General features: G+C 38.6%; 1 protein-coding gene and 1 pseudogene across 12 annotated transcripts in view; one reads left to right on the top strand and one right to left on the bottom strand.

Annotated features, from left to right (window-relative positions):
- PDE4D (phosphodiesterase 4D) overlaps window positions 1-25,820 on the top strand; it is a 1,918,796-nt gene that overhangs the window by 1,769,294 nt on the left and 123,682 nt on the right. The window lies entirely within an intron of this gene.
- On the bottom strand, window positions 2,441-18,374 carry LOC138167457 (prohibitin 1 pseudogene; annotated as a pseudogene).

Here is a 25,820-nt window from a genome sequence, read left to right as displayed (position 1 = left end):
GAAGGAAGGAAGGAAGGAAGGAAGGAAGGAAGGAAGGAAGGAAGGAATCTAATAATCCATGCGACAGATTTCCAAAAGATACAGGAAGGAATGGGATGAAGGATGCAAGTAGAGGGGTTGCCCTTGGCAGAGGTCACTTCATCTTCTGAAAATAGAGCAAAGGAGAAAAGAATGGATGGTGATCCATTATTTCACAATGGTTTTGAGGTGTTGTGACAAGGACTGAACCCACAAAAGATGTTTTCAATTTTCTTAACAATGTAGGAGTCAAGGTTATCTACTAAATGAAGTGGGGGGGTATGACTTCAGTATAGATTTAGAATAGGTACTATGTGGAGTGTGATGGAGTGGCTATCAAAAATTAATAACAGAGATCACTATGTAGTGAGGATCCAGATGAGCATGAATAATGAATTTCTAGTGTATTCAATCATACAACCTCATGATTTCTTCCAATACCAGTCCATAGCTCTGAAGGAGAAGTAGGGAAAGCAGATGATGGGAGTTTTCCTTTTATAAGTCTTCTTTCTTATCAGGACAGAGATGTGGAAGCTAACCTGATTTGTCATTCTTCCTGGAACACATTTCACCAGAATTCTAAGGAAAATGAGGACATGATGTTGACTTACAAGACTCAAAAGTGTAACCAGTTTCAAAACTCTACATTTGGGGTGGGCCCCAGAGGACCCAGGAGTTTCTGAAAGGAGTAGACTGAAAGATGACTGAGGAACTTTGGCAAAGTTCTACTTTGTGACCTAAAATTCAAACTAACCTTACTATCACTGACACATTGCACTTCCATTCCGTGTTCCACAGAAAATTAGAGAGGAGAGACAGGAAACTAAAAAAAGGTTATGACAGCTGCCCAAGCGCTGGAACCACACTTACGTGAATATATTGTGTCTTTGACTTCTCTACTGTGTATGAAAGGTTAAAAGTTTCCTAGAGAAAACAACCATCACTGCCATTTGCCAAAGTACTCATAAAATGGTCTGATTGCTAGGAACAAAAAAACAAACCAAACCAAAATAAAATGAACCGAATACCAACAGAAATAAATGTGCCTTACATGTAACTGGATGATCACCAAGCATACTCTCTCAAAGACCACCAAGAAGAGCAGATTCCAAGGATGTGAGCCCTGCCAGTGACTTTGACTTCATTTCCAAGATAAGATCATTCCAGTCAGTCTTGACTATAGAAAAATCACAGAAAATTAGGTGAGAGACCAGTCTCTCAGGTGTGACTGGATCTCAGGTCATTCTAGGTCTTAGGAAAATCCTCTTGCTAGATCTTTGAATTGCACATAAATTAGGTAATTCATCTCAACCAAAAAGCTGAGTCTCTGGGCTCAAAGCTATTAAAATAGACCACAAACCAAACCACCTGCAAGAAGCTAATTCAGCAAATGTCCTTATGTGAAATGCAGTAGTAAAATATTGAAACTGAGGGTTAAAAAACATCTGAAAACTTAACCAGGGATCACAAATGCAGTGCCTTGGGGGGAGGGGGGAGAAGAAAGTGTTCCATAAGTCTAAAAATGATGATTTCCAGAGGTACTGAAGCTAAAGACCACCATCAGTATATGGGGGGGGGGGGGGTGTGAGAGTACCTAAGTCCTATAATGTGTGTGAATGAGAGACTAATGTGAATTCATACATTGTGTGTGAATGAGAGACTAATGTGAATTCATACATTGGAAGAAAACTGCATCTAAAAACAGTGACGTACATAAATCCAGACAACAGAACTAGACTTATATTGTAATGCAAAAATGGAGCTTATTTTCCTTTACACCACCAAATATGGGGATAATTGGGTAGGAGAAGGAAAGAATGGCTTTTATTAATTTTTTTTTTTGCCTTTTTGGAGGGCATTTGGGGTTAAGTAACTTGCCCAGGGTTACATGGCTAGTATTTTTGTGTGTGTGTGGGTGTTAAGTGTCTGAGGCCAGAACTGAACTCTGGTCCTCCTGACTCCAGGGCCGGCACTTTACTCACTGTGCCACCTAGCCGCCCAAGAGTGGCTTTTAAAGATTGTAAAATTCAAAGCAATATATCTTTTCAAAGGAAAATAAAAACCTCTTTCCTACAGACAATGTTATGAGGACAACATTTATATTATTCTAGGTTGTCATTGAAATTACACGATGAAGAAGACATAATAGTTTGTCCTCAGAAAGCTCCCTTCTTTCAGTCATACCTTAGTGTTGTGTTGGGAGAGGAAATAGTCAGTAGCCTTAGAAACCACTAAATACTAACTGGTAGTGGCCAGGAAGCAGGTATGATGATAAGAACTCACAGGGATAGGGGTGACTGGGTGGCACAGTGAATAGAGTACTGTATCTGGAGTCAGGAGGACCTGAGTTGAAATCTGGCCTCAGACACTTAACACAAAAAAACAGCTATTTAACCTTGGGCAAGTCACTTAACCCCAATTGCCCTACCTTCCCCACTCTGAAAAGAAAAAAAAAAAAAAAAAAGGAACTCACAGGGATGTTAAGAAGAAAAATCTAATAGGCAGCCATCATCTTAATGGAAATCAGTAAGTCTTGAGTTCAAATTCAGCCTCAAATATTTACTAGTTGTGTGATCCTGGACAGATCACTTAACTATCTCAGCTAATAAAGGGGATAACAAAATAGCATCCCCTTGTTTCCCTTGGTTATTGTGAGATAATGAGATAATATTGAGATTAACTAGAAAAATGAGATATTTGTTGTGTTTGGCAAACCACAAAGTGTTATATAGATACTAGTTATTGTTATTGTTGTATTATTATTATTTCATTTTCCTCTCACTGTCTTACTCAGCTATATATTTTATTCTCATTTCATCTTCCACATTCCCTAGCATCAGCACCAATGAGTTCAGGGAGTTACATCAAATGTCTTAGTTATCTCCACTTCAGGCAATGGGGTTTATCATCCAATCTTCCTAAAGAATCCAGTACAATGTTTCCATTAGAGTCTGAGGAGGAATGCTTAACACGGGCTTCTTTTATTTCCCACCTGACCTACAACATATAATTCCCTTGTTTCTTCTGGGTTTCATGCAACAGCAATTTTGAGTATTGTTTTCTTTGTGGTATACATCTAATTCCCAAGGAAGAAAGGAATGGAAAAGGAGTTTTCAGTCAAGCCAAAGGGATAAGCAGAGTGGTGGAAGCCAATACATTCCTTGACTCATGTAGCACAGAGTGATGTAATAAACTTTTGTCCTGTTTCAGTACAATGATGACCCTTCAGTAGAACAGGCTAGCTGTGCTCCTGCAGGAGCTGGTGCCATCACATGTCATGGGGAACATTTAATGTGTTTCATCATTTCTGAAAATTTTCATTGGTGGTCTGCCTCCATGTCAGCTAAGCACTTATTAATACTTTGGAAACAGAGCTGAGAAAATAAAAATTTTTTTTCCTTTGGGGCAGATATATTAACCCTGGAATAATGTCATAGCTTCATACTACTGCAGGTATAACTGGAATTCTGAGACGATTCTTCCCACAGAGAGGAGGGAAATGGCATCCTTGATGCTTTGTCACCAGAAGTCCACATGTTGCACATGTTAACCTTGCGATGATTGTGTCTGAACACCATATTCTGAAGTTTCATAGAGTGGGAAATGTGGTTAAGGTATTGGGAAAAGCACAACCTAAATTCTTAGTTCTTTGCATGGGCTCTAGGCTCTAGATTCTTTGCCTCATCTTACATGGGTAGGAGATGTTCTCAAGTGGGTCGCACTGTGTTAAGTGCTGTCACCAGAGCTACAAGTAGCAATTCTACCAAGTACCATAAACCATACCCAAGGCAAACAGCATGAAAATTAGGGTTGGAGAGAGGTAGAAATGTTGAATCTTGGGGTTTTTCTATGTGGGAAGAGATTCCAGGACACTGGGTTCAATGAAGTGAGGTCCTAATGGTGCTGGAGAGGCAACATGCCATGCCAAAGAGAGCTCATCTGGAGTGCAGCCACCTGAAGGAAGAAACCCATCTGTTTTCATCTTATTTAAACTAATTGTTCTTGCTAAATAAATTCCAAGTTCCTATTGAAAGAGTTCAAGTGTTTTCAGTGCCCTCAAAATTTCAGTATGGGCAAAGCCCAACTCCCTCTGCCCTATTTGATTTTAGCTTTAGTTATTTGATATGCAACACCAATTTTCTTTTTCTTTTTTCTTTTATTTATTTTGCAGCGCCAGTTTTCTAGCATTGTTTTTCTCTTACGGTGTTTACATCATGCTTAAATTTAAAGATTACAAGTAATAGTAGTAATAGTATTTGTTGTTGTTGGATTCAGCTAAGTCTTTCATCCTAAAGCACATAAGCTCTTGTATAGAGTTGAAATATTTAAATAGAAAATTAAAGAATTGATGGGGGGGGGGGAGACAAAGAGTAAAGGATGATAACAGGAAGGGGAGATTTTTTTTTTAATGATTCAGTAGAAGGAGTAGTGACTGTGAGTAGGAAGAAAGTACAAATTGAAACCAGGCCAGGCATTGGGAAAATACCACCTTCTGTTAAAGAGTCAGCCGAAGTACTTTAAAACCTACAACATATATTCACTTCTGAAAATACTTCCCTCTTGGGTACAGCCAAGAAGTTATTTACTGTGATGCAATAACACAACCTAATAGTTTGATTTGAGTTAGAGTAGAACTTTTTCTCAGTGGAAACACAGATTTAAACCTTCCTGAAATGCTGGTATGGTAAAAAATGTTTGGAAGGATTTTTATTGTCTTTTAAGTGATCAGGCCTTAAGTATCTTGTTTGGAAACTCAGGAACTTTTATCACAATGCCAAGGTCAGAAAAAGTAGGGTTGGTTTTAATGTACCCAGTTGAGTGTTTCCTATGGTAACATCCAGCCTACTCCGATATTTGGATTTTCCTAGAAATCAACTCAACCAACGGGTGCCTCAACCATATTGTCCATTACTCTGGAAATTTCATAATATCATAGTTAAGCATGATTTGTTTTAGATTTAAATTTTTACTGTGAACACTCATAGAAAGCACTTTATAAAACTTGTTGGTTGATTGATTATTTGAGAGACAGGTAGAGAGATCTGGCTTTGAAGTCATGAAGACCTGGATTCAAGTTGGTTTGTGGAGTCACTGTGTTATCTGAGGCTATTTAAACTCTCAGGACTCCAGGGAAGTCTCTAAGACAGGAAATTGCAAAGCTGTGACAGTTGACATTACTAGAAGGAGTTTCTTCTTCCCTCCTCCTCCTCCTCTCCTCCTACAAACACACACATCAATGAAAAACCCTAAAGATATCAGCAAAGCAATGAAACCTAATTCTGTGTACTGTGAATCTAGGTCAGGGTTTGTTTATGTTTAAGATTCTCATACTGCTTTGTCTTCAGGGCACAAATACCTTTTGGGGGGGGGAGTATTGTTAAGAGGGCAAATTATCAATTGTTTGAATTTAATCCATCTCAGTGGATGAACAGTGGATATGAATTTACTGGGTTTCTCTCCATGCCTTACCTAGAGCAAGTGAGACTGGGAATTTTTCCTAGGGCAAGGAGACTGAGACTTTTCTCCAGGGCATTGAAATTTCCTTACCTTTCCTTTCCTTTATTAGAATTGAAATTTCCTTTCCTTTATTAGAACACTCATAGTCCTTCAGGCAAAACAGAAACAAAAGCCTTTCGCAGCTGTTAGTTAGGAAGAGTGTGTTAAAAGAGAAGCTACCATTAGTACACTTTTTTTTCCCCCTGTGATACTTAAGGTTAGTACTTTTAAGCAGCCCTGAGGTATCTTGAAGTTGTGATGCTTTCCCTGCTGCAAAAATTGCTGGTTAGTTCTCTGGTTGTTCTCATAGAACAACTCCAAAATAATACCCCAAATACTGTAATTAAATGAGTACTTAACTGTCCCGTCTACCAAAGAGTGCAATGGAATTAGCTTGTATTGGCTGGAGAGATGATTGTTAAATTTTCTTCATAAATACTTATACCTTAAAAATTGGCAAATACTACAAATTAGGGCTTGGTTTATTGTTTCGTTGATTTCTAGACAAGTAAGTAATGGAGCATTGTTAATACAGATTAAATTTAAAAGTGTGTCTTGTACTTCGGAAAGCTGGTTCTTAAACATTTACCAACATGCCCTTTCATCTACTTGATGTACATCAGTCAAGCATTGCGTGTAAAATCAGCTCCTATTATCTTCTATAAAAGTTCATAGTGATGATTGAAGACCCAAAATTTGTTCACATTTCCTTGGTTTTCTGGGGAAATCCTTTAAATATGATTGTTCTGCTTTGACCAGTTCTAATAACATGATGAATAAAGCACTCCTTTATTCAGAAGAAGGAAAAGTAGTTATTCTGTTTCTCCATCTGTCCCGATTGCCCTACTTCAACTGTACACATATAAGTGAATCAGCATTGAGCTGCCTCATAAATTAGAGAAGGAAATAGTGGTGCAATAGAGAGATCTCTGAACTTATATTCAGAAAGACCTGAATTCAGATTTGATATCCTGTACTTAACCAGCTGTGTGATCCTGGGCACATCACTTCATTGCCTCAGTTTCTCTTATCTATAAAATGAGAATGATAATAGCACCTAACTCCCAGGGTTATTGTGAGGATAAATCAGGTAGCATATGTAAAACACTGTACAAGCCTTAAATTCTGGTTATTATTATTGTTATTTTTAATTATTTTAATATCATGGTATTCTTCCCTAAAATAACCAATAATATACATGGGGAATGAAAGCAAATAATGAGAATTTTTGTTCAAATAAGTGGGGCCAAAAGAAATTCCATTTTGGCCAGCTTCTCCTCCTCCTCCTCCTCCTCATTTTTCTTTTTGGAGGGGAGAAGGCAGGGCAATTGGGGTTAAGAGACTTGCCCAAGGTCACACAGCTAGTAAGGGTTAAGTGTTTGAGTTCGGATTTGAACTCAGGTCCTCCTGACTCCAGGGCAGGTTCTCTGTTCATTGGGCCAACTATACGCCTCCTCATATTATTTTTTGACTGTCCATTTCCTGGGAATAGAATAAAACTCACTAAAAATAAAAAGAAAGCAACATTCAGCCTTCAGCTGTGTTAAAGATCTTGTCAATGTGTTTTAATTTAGTAATGTGGAAGGATTATCCAGCATTTAGATACAAAATTGAAACTCATTTATGAAAACTGGACTTATTAGTAAACAAAAAAAAAGTCTAGGCTCTTCTACTATACAAGGTCTTTATTTCAGTTATGACCTAGGTACAGCTCAGTTGACAACTAAAAAAAAACTAAATTGATTTGAAGCAGTCTTTGGGTAATTTAGCCTAGAATTGGGAAGATGCTACCACCATCTTTCTTGTCACTTAGGTTCAAAACCCAGGTGTCATTTTCTAGTAGCTTCCTGTTACCTCCAGGATAAAATATAAATGTCTTTGACTTTTAAAGCCCTCCATAACCCGGCCCCATTCTCCATTTCCATTTGTTGTTGTTCAGTCATTTTCAGTCATTTCCAATTTTTTATGTCCCCATTTCAGGTTTTCTTGGCAAGATATGGAATGATTTGCCATTTCCTTTTCCAGCTCATTTTAGAGATGAGGAAACTGAGGTAGAGTGAAGTGACTTGCCCAGGGTCACACAGCCAGGAAGTGTCTTCAAGCCAGATTTGAACTGAAGAAGAGGAGTCTTCCTGATTCCTGGTCCAGCACTCCTATCCGTGGTACCATCTAGCAGCCCATTGTATGTCATCATTCCAATTTAAATAAAAAAGCCTGTCATAAGGCAATGTGATGTAAACAAAGGGATGCTGGACTGGGCTTTAGGAGACCTGGGTGCCTGCCCCAGGACAGACACTGACTGGTAGTATAAGATGGGGCAGTGACTGCAGAGGGCAGTGTCACCAAAAAATAAAAACAAAAACAAAAGTCCAAATCATTCATTGAAACTCAGTTGACCTTGGTTTTAGTCTTGTCTCTGCCACTAACTTCTCCTGGGGCCTCAATTTCTTCATCTATAAAATGATGAGGAGATTGGACTAGATCAGAGGTATGCTGGTAAATGATTTATGACCAGCCCTCTAGGGGAAAAGGTGAACAGGATATACTTTTAAATTTAATATGTGTTGTCAACATTTTCCCATCACTTTCTTAAGCCTAAACAATTAACAAACACAATTAAGCCCTGATTTCTAATATTTGCTTGTTTCTAAGGTGTAAATGCTCATACAGAGAATTTAAGGATCAGCTCTTCTAAGCCACCAATGGATGATCTTAAATGGTCCCTTTCAACTCTAATTCTGTTTAACTCTTTAGCACTAAATTCCCAAGAATATAAATTTTTTTTGAGTTGTAGATTACATAGTTCATAATAACAAATGACTTCTTCTGTGACTTAATTACCTATATCTGGAATGTAGCTTGTTTTTTATGTTAAAAATTAGAAAGGAAGACCTTTGTGGACCAGACTTCAGTCCTCAGTTTTCCTAAGTGTGATAATGGCTTCCAAAGAATTTCTTTGTTAGGCTAGTGAAAGAGAATCTGAATGTCAAACCAACAGAAAGCAGTCTTATTGTGTTGAGCCACAATAATGCCCAAGGCTAAGGATCAAAGCCATAGATGTTTGAGCCTTCTCCTTTGTCACAATTAGGTATATCTTCTCCTAGGGGTAGATTTTATCTTGTTATATCCTTCAAGAGTCTTATTTGGGGGTAGCTAGGTGGCTCAACAGCCCTGGAGTCAGGAGGACCTGGGTTCGGATTCGGCTTTGGCGTCAGACAATTAACACAAAAATTAGCCTTGTGACCTTGGGCAAGTCACTTAACCCCAGTTGCCCTTAAAAAAAAGGCAGAACAAACAAACAAGCAAAAAAGGGGTCTTATTTGATTTCTCTGTACCTGGAATATGAAGCAGAAACTGCAGCAAAGAGAATATTCTCATTCCAGCCCATCCCATCTCTACCTACAGTAACCTTGAAAACCTTAAAACCACCTTAATTGGCATACAAGCTTTTTATTTCCAAGATTGTTTTAGTGTGTGGAATTAGATAAGGAGTTCTTAATCTTTTTTTTTTTTTTTTGCATTACAGACTCCTTTTCTTTGACAATCTGGTGAAATCTATGACCCCCTTCTCAGAACTTTTGCTGTCCACATTCTTAATTGAAGGAAATGTTAAATTACAGCTAGAGGTTAAGAAAAATGAAGATGCATTTTTCCCTCTTCTAAATTCATGGAACCCCTGAACTCTTTCTATACACCCTGGTTAATAATCCCTACATTAGACTAAGAAATTGTTCTCACCCTAAGGAAAAATATGCTTGCCTTTTTTTAATAGTTTTTTTTTTCAAATTGATAAAAACAAATAGAACAGCAGCTATAGCATCTATTGTTATTTTTTCCTTAAATGCATCTTTTAAGCTACTGTTTCCTTAAAGCTTCATGAGCATTTACTAAAAATGCTAAATGTTAATCTCTTATTTAGCTACTGCTTTTTTTTTTTTCATCCTCATGAAAAACCAGAAGGAAGGGCTTTGTTGCACTCTGAAGAGATGAATCTGGACTTTATCCTGGAAGCTAGTCCTGACTCCTGTGTCCTTCAGATATAAACTAGGCATGTTTGGAAGACTGGGTCTTATGCAGTGCACTGGAAGGTTAACCATAGATCATTTCTTAGCAGAAGCTAAAAGATAATCAGAAGCAGTGTTGATTGATCTCCCCAGGGAGCCTTGACTGGGAGAGAGACACATACACGTGCAGGTATTTAGAAGTGAAGCTTCTGTGAAAGCTAATTAATTCTTTTCTACCTGGCCTTCTTCCCTCTCTCAGGGGTCTCTTCTTCCCCAACACCATTATTTCCAGTGTCCCTTCAGTACCTGAAAGGACTCTGTAGCTTTGAACCTGTCTCTATCAAGCTGCACTCTTGATGGGGGGGGTGTTGGGGGAGGAGGGGGGTCTTACTTGTTGGTGCTTGAAGATAGGGTAGTAGGAAGAAAGACTGACTCCCTTTTGCTTCAGAATTCCATCCCACAGATTACTGAAAACTCAAGCCCTGAATAAGAGTAGCCTCAGAGGGCTGGTTTCTGATGTCGCACTAAGCATGATAAGAATGCCATTGACGTCAGCAGAGCCATCATCAGGCAGAATGGCACCCCTGCTCTTGAAACCACACCAAGCAATTGCAGAGCTTTTGAAAATTAAAAGCTGGTGCTGGGGGGAGGGAGAAAAGAATATGGGGAAGCAGTGGCTCCAGCTGAACTCTATATTTTCTGTGCATTTCTGTATTTTAAAACATTCTCTCTCTTTCCCTCTCCCTCTCCTTCTCCCTGTCCCTTTTCCTCTTTCTCTCTCCCTTCTTCCTCCCCCTCTACTCTCCCCCATCTATCTTTTTTCTCTCCCATCCTTCCCCTTCCCTCTCTTTCCCTCTTCTCTCTTTTCCCCCTCCTATCCCCTCCACCCCCAAATGTGTTTGAGGAAGAAACTTAAAAGCTCACACTAGCTTCAAAGGGAAAAGATAATTTAATTTTGTCAAAATATCTGAATTCAGGGAAAATGAACCATGCCACCCAGATTACTGGACAGAGGCCCTGAGCCACAGGAGAAAATACAAGCCACTGAGAATGAAATATCTGAGCTAAAAGAGATACATTTTAGCTGTGTGTATGTGGAGGAATAGATTGTAACTAGAGATGTAAAATATGCTAGAAGACCTGTTTGTAAGGGGATCTCCCCCCAAATGTCATACTAATTCACTGTGCCCTCAGAACGGTTAATTGTAAAATTAAAACAGTAAAGCAATGGCTTTGGGAAAGGGAACACTGTCTATGCTGTGCAGTTGGTCTAGTTTCACAGCCATATCCAAAAACAGAAGCAGCTGTAAGTCGAAAAGAGCTACCTGGATTGGAAAATTTTGTTGAGGTTAGAGAGAGAGAGTTCAAAAACAGCTTTGTAATGTCAATTGTTCTCTTTCCGCTGGTCCTCCCCCTCTCTCCAAGTGCCAGTTGTTTTCTTCTTTGCCAGCATCAGGCTCCTCCAAATCTTTGTAAAAGTAACATAGCATCAGTGTGGATTCCTGGTGATAGCTGCAGTATAATGTACTTTAGAGCAGGCGCCGGCAGGATCCCAACCCCATATAATCATTAAGTAAACCTGTCTTTGCATTGCACATCCATAACCTTGCTCAGAGGTTCTAGACAAAGCTGATTCTAAGGTGTGTGTGGAAAAATGAGCACAAGCATATTCACTCACAGTTTCAAATGTGTGCACACAAAAACAAAAATTAGATAGGAAACGCGCATTCAACAAATTGACTCATGTAAAATCTTTGTTTAAAGGTACAGGCATCCAAGGGGAGTGGGGGGAGGGACCAGATAAGGGAGATAATATCAGTAGATCACATTTTTATAGCCCTGGTAGGTTTGCCAAGTGCCTTCCTCACAACCACCCTGTGAATGCAAATATTCTTTATCCCCACGTTACAAATTAAGAAATGAGTGCTCAGAAAGAGGTTTTGTCTTGCCCACAGCTAACAAGGGGAAGGGAGGTTCAAAACCAAGGCTTAAAGGAAAGCTAAGCAAATCTGTCATATGTACAAATACTTTTGATAGAATTCTTCCATAGTGCATGTTAGTCAGCTGAGAGTCAAGTATGATTTCCAATGGGTTTCAAAGATCTCTTCTGAAGAAGTGAATAAAGGAAGCAAGGTACATCTATAGGTCTATACTTAACCTAATCTGTGTAGAAAAATAGGCGTGAAAAAACACATTATTCACATAGGGTTTTTATTGTGCTTTGAGATGGGATGTGGGAAAACTCTAAAGCTCAGTTACATGAGCCTATTTTTTTTCAAATTTTCTCTGAAGCTCACATGCAGAACCCTCATTGACTTCAAACAGTGTTAAGACTGCCAGACATAGATCATATTGCCAATGACTTTCATTTCCTTTACTGCTCTCCCCATTGATGAACCACATCTCTCCATCTATCTCCTCTAATCCCAAGAGTCTGCCTTCTTTGGTCCAGTCATGTCCACCTACTCCTATACAGGCTAGGTCTGCAGAGCCACAAGTGGGAATCTTTTGCAAATGGGGCTGTCCAGACCATTATATGGCATTTCAAAATGTAAGGCCCCAGAGGAGAATGAGCTTTCAATTAGACCCTTACACTTCTCCCAACAGAGCCCAGTTTCCCTGATGCCTCTGTTTCTTTCTAGCCCTGCATTGGTTCCAAATTCTTCCCACCTACAAATTTCTTTTTTCTCTGGCATGCCAAGGGAGTGCCTCAGCCACAGAGCCTTTTTTATTTGATTAAGCATTTCCTGATGACTGCTCATCCTTTTCTGGCCCCAAAACAGAAAGTTGCATGTTGGGGCTCCGTAGACATGGCTGTGTTCTGGAGCTATCAGGTTGGAGTGAGCTAGGTATAATAGTATATTTATACCAGGAAGTGCTAGGAGGTTTGATGATGCCAATTAACAAGAGGGAAAGGGGATCAACTGCCATACACCGGAGATTATGAGTAAAGGAACAATTTAGAAAGCAAGAGAAACAAATTCTTCACAAATTAGTTGTTTCCTTAAGAGAAGAATTATCATGGATTTGGAGATTTAGAATGCCTTTAATCTTTCTTTTCCCAATAGTTTGACCTAATTTAATAAGGTATGAACAGGAATAAAAGATAGAATTAGATGATGTGTGCAGAAGGGATGCTAGGTGGTGTAGTAGATAGGTTGTTTGACTTGGAGTCAGGAAAACCCTAGTTTAGGTCAAAATGTGTCTCATACATCAGTTAGGTGACCCTGAGTAAGACATTTAACATCTCTCAGCATCAGTTTCCTCATATGTAAAATGGCTTGGAAATTGTGACTAGTGAGTACAAGATAAAGCAAGAAGTCACTTATTGGATTTCAGGCTAGTTCCAGAGATAAGAGTCCAAGTTTTTGGAGAGCTGGGGGGAAGGTTTGAGGAAGAAAATAAGGGAGATGACTGGAGTTACCAACACAGACAGGGGTGGGTAGGCCAGCCTATATAAAGGAGATAGCTTTTTAGTTGGACTTTGAAGGGTGGCTAGGTTTGGGGAAAAGAGGTTATGAGGAAAAATGCAACTTTTTACAGCATTAAATGCAAAAATTAAGAGAAAACAGCAAGTTTATTTAAAGAGTGGAATGGTCAGAGGGGAAGATTTGAGTATGATCTCAATAGGAATGAAATGGAGAAATGGAAAACACTGAAATGAATGATGATGAAATTGCTTTACAAGCCAAGAGCTGTGATGATGACAATGATGTAAGGCAACGCATGAATAAGATATATGGCATTGGGAGGAGGAAAGGAAATATGACTTTAGAGAAATTGGGAAAGGAAAATGAGGATTTGTAAACACCAGCATAATGGGAAGGAGAGAAAAGGAAAATGAAAAGATGTCTTGAAAGTGTTTTACTCTCTTAAGTTAAATTGGCATTGAGAGGAGATGTTAAAGAAAGATATGTAGGCAGGAGACTGAACAAAGGAGATGGGATGTAGGGATGTAGGAACAAAGGAGAAGGGATTCAACATTCATCAACCCCCAGAACTGTCGAATTTGACTGAAAAGAGGGTTTACAGAAAGGAACATAGCAAAAAGGACCACAGAGCAGTTAGTGCTAGAAAGGTCCTTAATGGTTATCTTAACCAAAATATCAAAATCCATAATTTTATAGATAAGGAAACTGTGGTCCATAGAGGAGATGCGCACTGCACAAAATAACACAGGCAGTAAGGGGAAAAGCTAGCATTTGCACTAAATCTTTACCCTCCAAACACAAATTCAGTGCTCTATCATACCATTCCACTTTCCAAGAAAGGATGCAAAGATGAATATCTAACCACTCTTCACTAATTTTTGGTGGGATATTCCCCCCAGATCCATGATTTCATTGGTCTGTCTCTGTCCTTTTGGACATCTTAAATTGGATATCTTGTAAGCATGTCCAACTCAACATGTCTAAAATAAGACTCATCATCTTTTTGCTCAAGCTCTCCCCATTTTCCCAGCTTTCTTACAATTATCAAAGTACTACCCATCCTTGTGATCCTCAACTCCTCACTCTTACACACAACATTCATTCTTTTGCTAAATCTTGTTATTTTTAATCTTTTTTTTCAAGATCCCAAAATGACTTTAATTTTATTTCCTTTGCTTAAGCCAGATCATTAGATCTCACAGTGATTTTGGATGAGGGGACAAGGAGAAGGCTGTGAATTAGATCATGGCAGAGTGGGGTAGGATCAGTGGGGCCATAGGTTTCACTGGGGAAGCTGGAGGAGCACTGACTGTCTGGCGGGCAGGTAGGTGATTGTTCCAAGATCGGGAAAGCTGATATGCGATGTCCTCTGCGGCTTCCAGCTTATGAAACTCTCTATTAGGCCATCTCCCACTGTGGCCAATGAATTAGCAATCAGCTCGGCTGCTTTGGAGTCACCCTCAGCTGAGATGATGGCTGCTTTCTTCTGTTGCTCAGCCTTTTCCACTACAAATCTGGCCCTCCCTGCTTCCTGCTGAGCCACCTGTTTGGCTTCTACTGCCTCCGTGAACTTCTTCCCAAAGGTCAGATGCGTCAAAGAAACGTCATCTAGGATGAGCCCCAGGGTTGCCGCTGGCTCTGTGAGGTCATCGCTCACTGGAGACTAGTTCTCTCTGGGTGATCCAATCGAGCTGCCGCTGACTTGAGGATCTCAGTGGTTATGGACCACAACACCCTCTCGTCATAGTCCTCACCAATGCTGGTGAAGATTCGGGGCAGCTGATTGGCAGCAGGTCGGAAGAGAATATGTAGAGTGATATTGACATTCTGTAAATCCTTACTACCAGTGATTACTGGGACATTCCGTGGCCGGGAACTGCAGTCAAAAATAATTGGTTTCTGTACTCATGGGATGAGAAAATGAGTCCCTTCCCCTACAACAATGTCTTGGACTCCACAGAACCTATCAAAGATGACAGCTCTGTGGCCAGCATCCACATTATATAAAGCAGAGTTGACAACTCCTCCTACAACAGCTAAGCCCAGTCCAAACTTGTCAACAGCTTCAAACACTTTAGCAGCCATGTCTCCTTCAAACAGTCTTGGCCTTCTGCCCTCTCAGACCAGACACAATTCTGACCTCCACGTGAATTCCCCGTTATTTTTAATCTTAACAATATTTCTTGTATATATCCCCTTTTCTCCATTTACACAACTATCAATTCTAGTTCAGGCCCTAGTGACTGTTCTTTTAGACTATTGCAAGCACCTTTTCATTGGTGTCCCTGCCTTAAATCTCATTCCACTCCTCCTACATGTAGCTAGCAAAGTGATTTCCCTAATGTTCAGGTCTGATCACAACCTTCTGCTCCTTGCTGCTTAATAAACTTCAGTATTTTCCTATTACCTTCAGAGACCTGTGTTTTATTTAGGGTTCACCTTGACCTGTCCCCTTACTGTCTTCCCAGTTGTCTGCCATTTTACTCTGTGACTCAACTCTATGGCCCACTTTCTGCTCCTCATACATAAAAGGCCATCTCCCATCTCTGGGCCTTAGCACTGGCTTCCTTCATGTTTGGAATGCTCTCCTTCTTCACCTGTCTCTTAGTTTACCTGGCTTCCATCAAAAATCAAATCAAATGCTACTCTTCTGTAGGAAGTCATTTCTCCTGTGTCCCTCCCTCTCTCACAAGCCCTTGGTAGATAGTACCTTCCAATCACAGACATATCTTCCTCCTTATATAACTAATTATTGTCTTGTTTCCTCCTTCATTGGAATGTGAGAGATCCTTATGGGCATAGACCATGTTTTGGGGTTTTTTTTGTATACCCAGCACTTAGCATAGTGCCTGGCACATACTAAATGTTTCACTGACTTAAAAACTGACTTCCAACGCCACCTTCATCCACACCTGCAGATAGACATTTCATTTATAATTTTAGAGTCTTAGAGAGTTACCTGGGCCATTCCCAATAAATACTGATTGGTTTATTCATTGATTATTGGCTTTCCTGTCAAATCATGAAGAAAATAATGCCTCAATTACTGGATAAAAGTAAACTAAACAACATAAAAAAGCTATTGAAGATTGCTGGCCTATTCTTGAAGCCTCTCCACATTGGTAGGACCTGAAAGGGCATATGATTTATTTGTTCAGCCTTAGAGAGCCCAGTGTTATCAACCCTGAATGATGAGACATTAGATCAGGACTTTAGTAGAGCACCTTGTATATAGTAACTGATCTGCAAATATTTTTTGAATTCCCTTTAATTCAATGGAAAAATGAAGGAAGGGAATTAGAAGATTAAGGAGAAAGGAGGGAAAGGAATAAGGATTTATTTATATAGCACTTACTATGTGCCAGGCACTGTATTAAACACTGTATAAATATTTTCTCATGAAGTGAAATGTCCTTAAATAAGAAAAAAAATAACTCTAGGTCACTAGGATTAAATGGGAATTAAAAAAAAAATATATATATATATATGTGTGTGTGTGTGTATGTATGTGTGTGTATATATATATATATGTATCTAATACATATATAAATAAAATTTTGTTTAAGTGAATTCTACAGTCATTAAATACCTATATTAGAAGCAGTGTTGGTACCAGGTGCTCTGTTGAATGGCAGACACAAAATAAGGCTAATGTGTGCTCTTTGTCTTTAAGGAACTTATATTTGTGTGTGTGTGTGTGTGTGTGTGTGTGTGTGTGTGTGTGTTTTAAATCACCTGGTGTAGTGAAAAGAGCCTATACTAGTACTGAGTTTTGAGTCTGGCACTTGTTTGATACCATGAGCTTGGCCAACTCACTTAGGCTTTTTAAGCCTGTTTCTTCATCTATAAAATGGAGATTGGTCCCATAACCTTATAGGGTTGCTGAGGAAATAAAACGTGATCATGTATGTGAAGTGCTTCTTGAAATCTAAAATACATCACCTATTATTTGTGCAGTGTATAGAGTGTTGGACATGCGGTTAAGAAGACCTGAGTTCAGATCCTGTCTCAGATGCTAGCTGTGGGGCCCCAGATAAATTACTTGATCTTTGTTTGCCTCAGTTTCCTTAATTATAAAATGAGGTAATAGCACTTGCTTCCCAGGGTTGTTATGAGAATCAAATAAGATATCTGGAAAGTTCTTTTGCAAACCTTAAGGTACTATATAAATGTTAGCTATTATTATAGCCAACTGATATTTTCAGGTGTGTATGTGTGTGCATGTGTTCATGCTTTAAATAAAGTGTTGTGTTTTTTGTCACAGGTAGCAAACAGGATTTTCATTTTTGCTTTTCTTCTAATCTCCCTACTATTTCATTTATCACTTTCAAACCTTGTTCCCTGAAAATAAACTAAATGTAGTAGAATGAAATACATTTGAAGGTATTTCCATTTCTTGGACATTGATATCCCATTTTGGAGCAGAGTTTTTTTATCTGCTCTCACTCCATCTGTAAGTGTATCACGCTCTCTTTTCTACCATATTACCTCCAACGGGGCACGTTGCTGGACTAATTCTATTCAATGGAAGATAGCATTCATGGACCAAAATTCACCATATCTTAAGTAGTATTTACTTTGGTTTGTACTGTAACCATTATGACAATTATACCATTCATAAAATTAAAGCAGTATTGAACAGGAATCCAATGAAATTTTGTTGCATTGACTCTTTAGAAAATTCAAGTGAAAAGGCTTGGGGTACAGATTATCTCGGTAATTGCCACAACTCACATAGGCCCAACATATGCCAGTAACAATGGCATTAACTTGCCTCTCTAGTTTTGATACATGAAAATTAGATCCAAATGTTTCAGACAGACTCTTAAAATTACTTAATGCTTATTGATGTGTTAGATTTCATTTGCTGTAGAAATTTAACCAATCAGACAAACTTCACCTGTATGAATGTAGTGAAGCCTAGATACTCTTTGAACATATACCTTAAGGGGAATGAGATAGTGAAACTCTGTGGAGAATCTCAGGGTTTAATAATAATACCTTGACTTTACATAGCTTATTATAGTTAGCAAAATGGTTTGTGTACTTCATCATCTTTGACCCAAATACAATTCTAAGAGACAGATAAAGTGTTATTATCCCTGTTTTACAGAATAAGAAACAGAGACTCAGGTAAACTGCCTTGTCCATTAAAGGCTATGTGGCAGAAGGTAAAAAGCTCTAAACTTCTTTATGATTTTAGACTCTAGAAGTCCTGAGAACTTAGTTCAATTCCTGACCCTGGTAGTTGTCAGCAATGTGACTTTAGAGAAATCACTCTGCTCTCAAGGCTTTGGTTTCCTCATCTGTAAAAAGAAAAAAAGTTATATTAAATGTCCTTTAAAGTCATTTTCAGAGTTAATATTTTATGATTTTGTAATGGAGAACCCAGGACTCTGTTGACTCCTAGCCCAGTTTCCTTCCCATGATATTATTTATTTATTTGTTTGTTTGTTTTTAGTATGTGGAATAAAGCAAGCATTTCCATAACATAGTATAATAAAAATATGATTGCACATGAAACCGTAAATCTATTATGTACAACTTGCTCTTCCTTTTAAATATATAATAAAATTATATAAAATTCTTTTCTTTATTTTATTATTTTTTTCCCTGTAACAATCAGCTTTCAACAATCTTTATTTCATTCTCCTCTCTCCCTCCCCATTCCCCTAACCCCTGTGACATCAGCAAAACTTTCATGCCCCACCTGTCCCCTGAGCTCATATGTTCTCTCTTCAGGATCCCTCTTCCCCCACAACACACAGCAAATGAGGGGACGTGATTTTCAAGATTGGAGATCTTTACAAATGTGGCTAGGTTTTTCTTATTTGTTTTTATGATATAGAGTCTCTCTAGCTAAGGTAGGGATTAAAGAAGGAAAAAGAGACAGCAATAAGTACATGGAGACACAAAAAGGAGCAATGGTCACCGAGCAGGGTTATAAAGGAGGATGATTTAGGCTTCACAGAAGTAGCAGACAGAGGAGGGGAGAATAACAACGGTCTGGATTAAAGTTGTAGTTCTATCAAAGCCTCTTTGAGGACCCATGCCTTGATGTATCTCACTGGAAGTCACAGGGAACATAATCTAGATCTGGAACTGGAAAACCAAGCTCGGGTCTAGAAAGATCAAGTGACTTGGCTGAGATCACAAACTATGAAGTAAGTGTCAGAGGCAGCTTTTAAGCCCACATCTTCACTCTGTTCTTTCTAGTGTAGCACCCAGTCTGAATGAATTTAACAGATTCTTTCTCACACGTACAGTAAAAAAATTCCCTTGAAGAGCATCCAAAGCAGATTCATTTCATATCAGATTCTACTCCACATCATTTGGCAAAAAGAAATCTATAAATATGTGCATGCGTGCATGTGTGTGTGTGTGTGTTTCTCAAAGGTCTATTATACTAGGACTTCTTCCCATGGGTAATGGTGAGCTATGAGAGGTTTGTGAACAGAGGAGTGACATGTTGAATTCTGAAGGATATTTCAAAGTTTGTATTTGTGTGTGGTGTGTACACATGCACACACACATGCATTTTGAATCACTTGGTGTAGTGAAAAGGGCCTATACTGGGACTGAGTTTTGAATCTGCCACTTGCTTGATATCATGAGCCTGACCAACTCACTTAGGCTTTTCAAGCCTGTTTCTTCATCTATAAATAATAGTGAGCTTCTGGTGCATAGCTCTGATCATGTCTTTCCAGGCATCCAATGAATGATAAATTTCTGTCTTTTCAATGACATATTATTGCAGTTTTTACAATGTCAATGCATAATCTGTCCTGTTCTGAATGCCTTCAGGATAGCTTTTCTATAATTTCTGGTGGCAATGACTGAATCCTGAATCCCTTTGTTTCTATAAACAAACAAATAAATTCAGCCATTTGTTCCACTTTCTTGAATTCATGTGGATATCACCCTTGGATTGATTTTTTATTCCACTCCTATATCTTAACCATTTCAAAACTTTTTTTCAGAGATGAATCACTTTCAGTTACTTTCAAATCCAGCCACATTGTACACTTGTTTTTTTTTTTTAAAGCAATCGGGGTTAGGTAACTTGCTCAAGGTTACACAGCCAGTTATTTCTGGGTGTGGTGCTAAGTATCTGAGCCCAGATTTGATCCCCAGGTCATCCCGACACCGGAGCCGGTGCTCTTACTCACTGAGCCACCTGGCCGCCCCAACACTTGTTTTGAGCTTTTATAGTTTCTTTATGAAGTAAAGTTTCTTTTATAAATTTTTAATTTCCTTTTTGGCAAGGAAGTGTTGATCATTTCTATAGCTTCTGTGGGTTGATGATCCCTGTAGTTCATTATTAACATTGTATGGGTTTTTATCTGAACTCTTAAATCTGTTGTGTATTTTAGTATGCTTAAAGTATATGTTGATGCTGCTGTTCTATAGATTTTATTGACTTTAAATGTGTTCTTCACATTCACCTTGATTTCAGGATGCCTGTCAGTTTTTTCTTTTCTTTTCTCTCTCTTTTTTAAACATACATAACTTCAGCTTTCTACTTGATAGCTTTATGCTGAATGTGATTTGCTAGAGAAATCAAGTATCATCTTTATCCCATTTGACCTCTGGATTCAAGCTTTAAAGTCTTCCATCTCTTTTCTTCATTGGTATACATTAAAAATTTCACCACCTGTCAAGTCCAAGTGGCATTTTGATATCACTGGAAAAAGTTTCTTTGAGATAAGGTAGCTGTTTAATATATTTTCCATGGAAGTTATATAACTGTATGTACAGTATACATTAAGTGTTTAATACAGTATTTTGGTAATGTTTGATCCAAACCCCCACTATGATTTAAAAGTTATATTCAGTTCTCTTTAGCATGAATGAGCATGAATCTGATGCTTAGCAGAATCATATCAGACTTAAGCTGTGTTCCTGGAAGAAACCACATTTTATATCAGATGTTCTTGATGCTATTGTGTGGGTAGCATGTTTTCAAAAGAGAACAATTTTCCGTGTGCATATACTGTACTTGGATTTTAATCTATATACATGTATTTACATATGTACATAATATGCAGTACATAACTAAGCAATGAATGTGGAACTACTGCTTTTGTAATAATCAAGAAATGTCATGGAAATGTTACAGTACTTTGGATTGGCTTGTTCAATAATCACTAAATCAATAATGAATTATTCTTTGCATCCCTGCAACTTTTTTTGCTCTTTGACCAATGTATATGTATATGTGTATGTGTATTTATAGGTCTTTTTAATGGTATAAGCTGTGTTTTCTATAATGTACATAAACATATAATTTACTTTTATTGGGGAAGTCATAGGTATTCTCATCTTTTGGTAATAAATGTGATGGTTTCTTTTAAGAAAGATGAGATTGGGGCGGCTACATGGTGCAGTGCATAGAGCATCGGCCCTGGAGTCAGGAGGACCTGAGTTAAAATCCGGCCTCAGACACTTAACACAAAAACTAGCCATGTGACCTTGGGCAAGTCACTTAACCCCAACTGCCCTCCAAAAAGGAAAGATGAGATCAGGTTTGAATCAGAAAGGAAACTAAAGAAGTGCTTTGCTAGTAGTTTATATGCTACTATAGAGCATTTGAACCAACGATCATGGATTTTATCCAAACCTGTGACTTTCTGGTTTTGCAGGAAAGTGGAGAAAAAAAGGAAGATGCATTTTGTCTATATAGACAACTAGAAATTTTCTACATCCTTCTTTGAAGGTTCTACCTGCTCCAATTTCTTTGCTTCTCAAGGTTCTCTAGCATGATTTTTGACTTATGATAAATTGTTCATTTTGTTCTTTAAACTGCTTTGACTTCTTATATTACCTCAATCTTTGGGGTTCTGCTTTCAGTTTTTATTAAGAATTTTAGATAGTCTTTTGTTTTCTTAATAGCACTGGTGCATATTAAAAACATGTATGTCTTCAGTCTCTTTCCTGTGGATTCATGATTTTCTGCTTTAATGGTCATCGCCATCCTCACTCAAGCATTTCAGCAGGTTCTGATTTGTCCAACTTATCTTGCCTTCTTGTAGTATGAGAACCTAAAACTACTCCTACTGTCTTCCTCATCAAGCTATTCATCATAGCAAATTTGAGTAGAGTCAGCTTCCAGCTCAATGGCACCCCATCTCTTTCTTAGATTCATAGGGGAGGTTTTTCAGACATTGGTAGGAAAAAAAAAAGCCCGTTGGCCAGTATTTCAAAGATCCTGCCAGGTCTCCATACTCTCTGAAGTAGTCCTGGACCAAGACAGAGTACCCATTATATATAACCCTGGCTGGCATTCCTTTAATTTACTGTTTTGCACAAACACGCACGCACACACACACACACACACACACACATACTATCACCTTTGCCTCATCACAAATAATTGTTGGAAGCGCAGCTGAGTAGTACAGTGGATGGAGAACCAGGCCTGAAGTCAGGAAGACTCATCTCCCTGCGTTCCAGTGTGGCCTCAGATACTTCCTAGCTGTATGACACTGGGCAAGTCATTTAACCTATTGACCTTGATTTCCTCATCTGTAAAATGAGCTGGAGAAAGACATGTCAAAACACTATAGTATTTGTGCCAGAAAAAAACCCAAATAGGGTCACAAAGAGTCAGACACAACTGAAATGACTGAAATGTGATCGACTTGGTGTGTTATTGTTGTTTTTGTTGTTGTTACACGCAGTGTGGACTCAGAGGAGAGAGTCCAGAATTTAAAGTCAGAGGTCCTGGTTTTTGCTCTGCCACCAGCACTTGATAATTGTGTAATTCTTGGCAAATCACTTAATTTTCCTATACCTTAGTTTCCTCATCTCTCAAATGAGGGGTTGAACCAGGTGACTTGAGATCCTTCCCTGCTCTAAAACTGTGATCATAAGTGTAAATTATTATTATTATTAAGAGAAAATTACAGGTAGTTTGGAGTTTAGCAGAATGTTTTCTTTTTCCTTTGAAGATTTCTAAAACTTGCTGGAAATCTGTTGCTGGGTTCTTTATCCTAGGATGAGGCCATCTGATGTGCTCATCCCTGTTGTTTCATTTTCCTTTTCCTCTCATGTTTTCTGTTCCCTTATCTCAGTTTTTCCTGCTGGCCGAAATGGCTTTCTATTCACTCCTCTCCTACATCTTGTACGTGAATATGAGTTACCATCCAAGCATTTGTAGCTGATATCACTTTTCAGCAGAATTCCTGCTGTCATGTGGTACGTGCAGAGCACCTTCCTTCTCAGTCTCTTAAATCATTTTCAAGTGGTGTCTCATAAACACATTTCTTTGTGCCTTAACAATGGGGTAGTTATGACTTCTCTTTATTACAATTAATCTGATATTTATGGAACTCTGATTGAGAAAAAAGGGGAAAAGTAGGAAATTATATGTTCATAGATGCTCTAAACAGGTTTGTGCATGTCCTTTGCGGATAGCCTTTTCTAAACCTGTCTGTGCAGATTTTCATAAAGTTCAGTAAATCAAGGCTAGCCAAGTTAAAAATGAAAATAATTGGTTTTAAGTCTTACTGTGTAGAGTAATTTTATATAGCATCTCCATAAAAAAAATAGCCAGTGTGACACAGTATAATGAAATGATGAAAATTCTAAAAATGATATCTTCTTTCCTAACTAGCTTAGATTTCTTTAGGTGTAATTGTTCACGTGAAGCCACTTAAACTCTTTGGATGCCCCTTGCCCCCATTCCAGAAAGTACATACAGTGCAGTCCCTTAACTATCTAGACTGAGATAAAAACAAGTTAGTAACAAGTTTGGGCAGAGTTCTCAGTTTCTTGCCATTGAATTTTTTATATATAGTTTCAGTTTGTTAGTTGTAAGTCTACATACAGCAAATAATAGAGATGGGACATATGTTCTGTGAGAACAATTTTAAACAATGCAGGGTTTTTAGTTCTTTCATTTATGTTGTAATAGGGCTAAATGAAACCAACAGAATATAAGTTCCTTAAAGGCAGGGACTTTCATTTTTGCCTTTGTATCTTCAATGCCTAAGCCAGTACATAGTTGTTGTTCAGTCATTTCAGTCATGCCCAACATGGTCTTCCTGATTCCAAGCCTAGTACTCTTATCTACTATACCACCCAACTGCCCAAGCATTTATTAAGTACCTACTGTGTACTTGGGCAGCTAGGTGGCACAGTGGATAGAGTGGAGGGATTGCAACTAGGAAGACTCATCATTGTGAGTTCAAATGTGGCCTCAGACACTTACTAGCACTGTGATTCTGGGCAAGTCACTTAACCCTGTCTGCCTCAGTTTCCTCATAAGTAAAATGAGCTGGAGAAGGAGATGGCAAACCACTCTAGTATCTTTGCCAAGAAAACTCAAATGGGGTCATGAAGAGCTGGATATGACTCAACAGCAACAACAAAATAAATGCTGTTGCTTAATTTAAATATAATTTTTAAAACTATTGTTTTCTCTTCTTTTGTATTATTATGTAAATAAATACTATAAAGGAAGATTTGAATATTGAATAAAGGGAATCCCTTTGGGTGGCTGGGTGGTCTGGTGAATAGAGTACTAGCTCTGGAGTCAGAAGGACCTGAGTTCATATCCGGCCTCAGACACTGAACACAAAAACTAGCTGTGTGACCTTGGGCAAGGCAACCCCAATTGCCCTACCTTCCCCCCTCCAAAATGCAAACAAAAACAAAAACAAAAACACCACCAAAATCCCTTCCTAACACTGGTCTTGTGAAATAGGATTGATACGTGTTAATATGTTGGTGGTGTTGTAGCAGGTTTTTCAGTATGTAACTACATAGTAAACGTATTTCTACTATAATAATGATACCTCTAGTAGCCGGAATTAAGATATGTAACAACCTAACCTATGTAGGACACAATCAAGAAACAAGGAGGAAGTTAAAGAGGCCTTTAAGAAGCCGAACTAGCGTCACAAAATCTGCATGCTGAGTTTTGTGTACTTAACTCACAGGAAGGCTCCTCGGGTTCTCACTTGAAGCCCATTAACTCATTTTATCCTCACAGTTATAGTAAGCTTAGCATAATGGAACAAAGCAACCTGTTTCAAAGAAGAGAGCTGGTACCTACATGATAGTATCAGGGAAGGTGTCGTGGAACATGTGACATTTGAGTTGGGCTTTAAAAGATGGTAGGAATTCAACAGATGAGTCAGGGAGGCAGGGTATCCCAAGCATATGGAATAGTTTAAGAAGAGGCAAAGTGTGAAAAAATTCACCAGCCTATGGCTGGCAAGTTATTTTCTCCTCCTGTCTATATTCTGTGATTCATAGTTTTGGGGCTGTGGCTCTCCCAGCTCTCCTTCTGTGCTCATGTGTGTTCATCAACCTCAGCTCTATCTGCCTAGAGTTCCAGTTCTGCTTTTCTCTTCCTTTCAATGATGCCCTCTGGAGCCACATTCTATCATTAACAAGCTTCTTCTCATTGACTGTCTCTTTTTCTGCCCTTTTCCATTATTTTGTACTCACTGGGAGCTGGTTTCACCCTGAATCCAGTTTATCCCTGGCCTCTACCCTCCAATATTATATGTAGAATCTCTCATGTCCTACAGCACACTGGGCCAGGAGGATGAAGAGAAGGCATATTTCTACATTCTCACTGACAATTCCAGACTCTCCGCCTTCCCCCATCATTCAATAGCCTCTTCTTCTTTGAGCTCTACACTCACTCCCTTACTATAACTACTTAGAGAATAATATGAGATACACAGTGGATCTGTGACTCCATCAACATAGGAAACTCCTGGTGTGAGAAATCTGTACTTAAGTAGTGATGATAGTCCATCCTTAATCTTAGGTAAAACCTAGGGTGTTACCTGAGGCATAAAGAGATCAAATAAGAAAGTGACTTGCCCAAAGTCATGCAGCTAGTACCGTGTTTCCC

Source organism: Petaurus breviceps, unplaced genomic scaffold (genome assembly GCF_028583685.1).
Source record: "Petaurus breviceps papuanus isolate PSGF00001 unplaced genomic scaffold, PetGlider_PUasm1.0 229, whole genome shotgun sequence".
NCBI lineage: Eukaryota > Metazoa > Chordata > Mammalia > Diprotodontia > Petauridae > Petaurus > Petaurus breviceps.
This window is presented reverse-complemented; position numbering and strand designations above follow the sequence as displayed.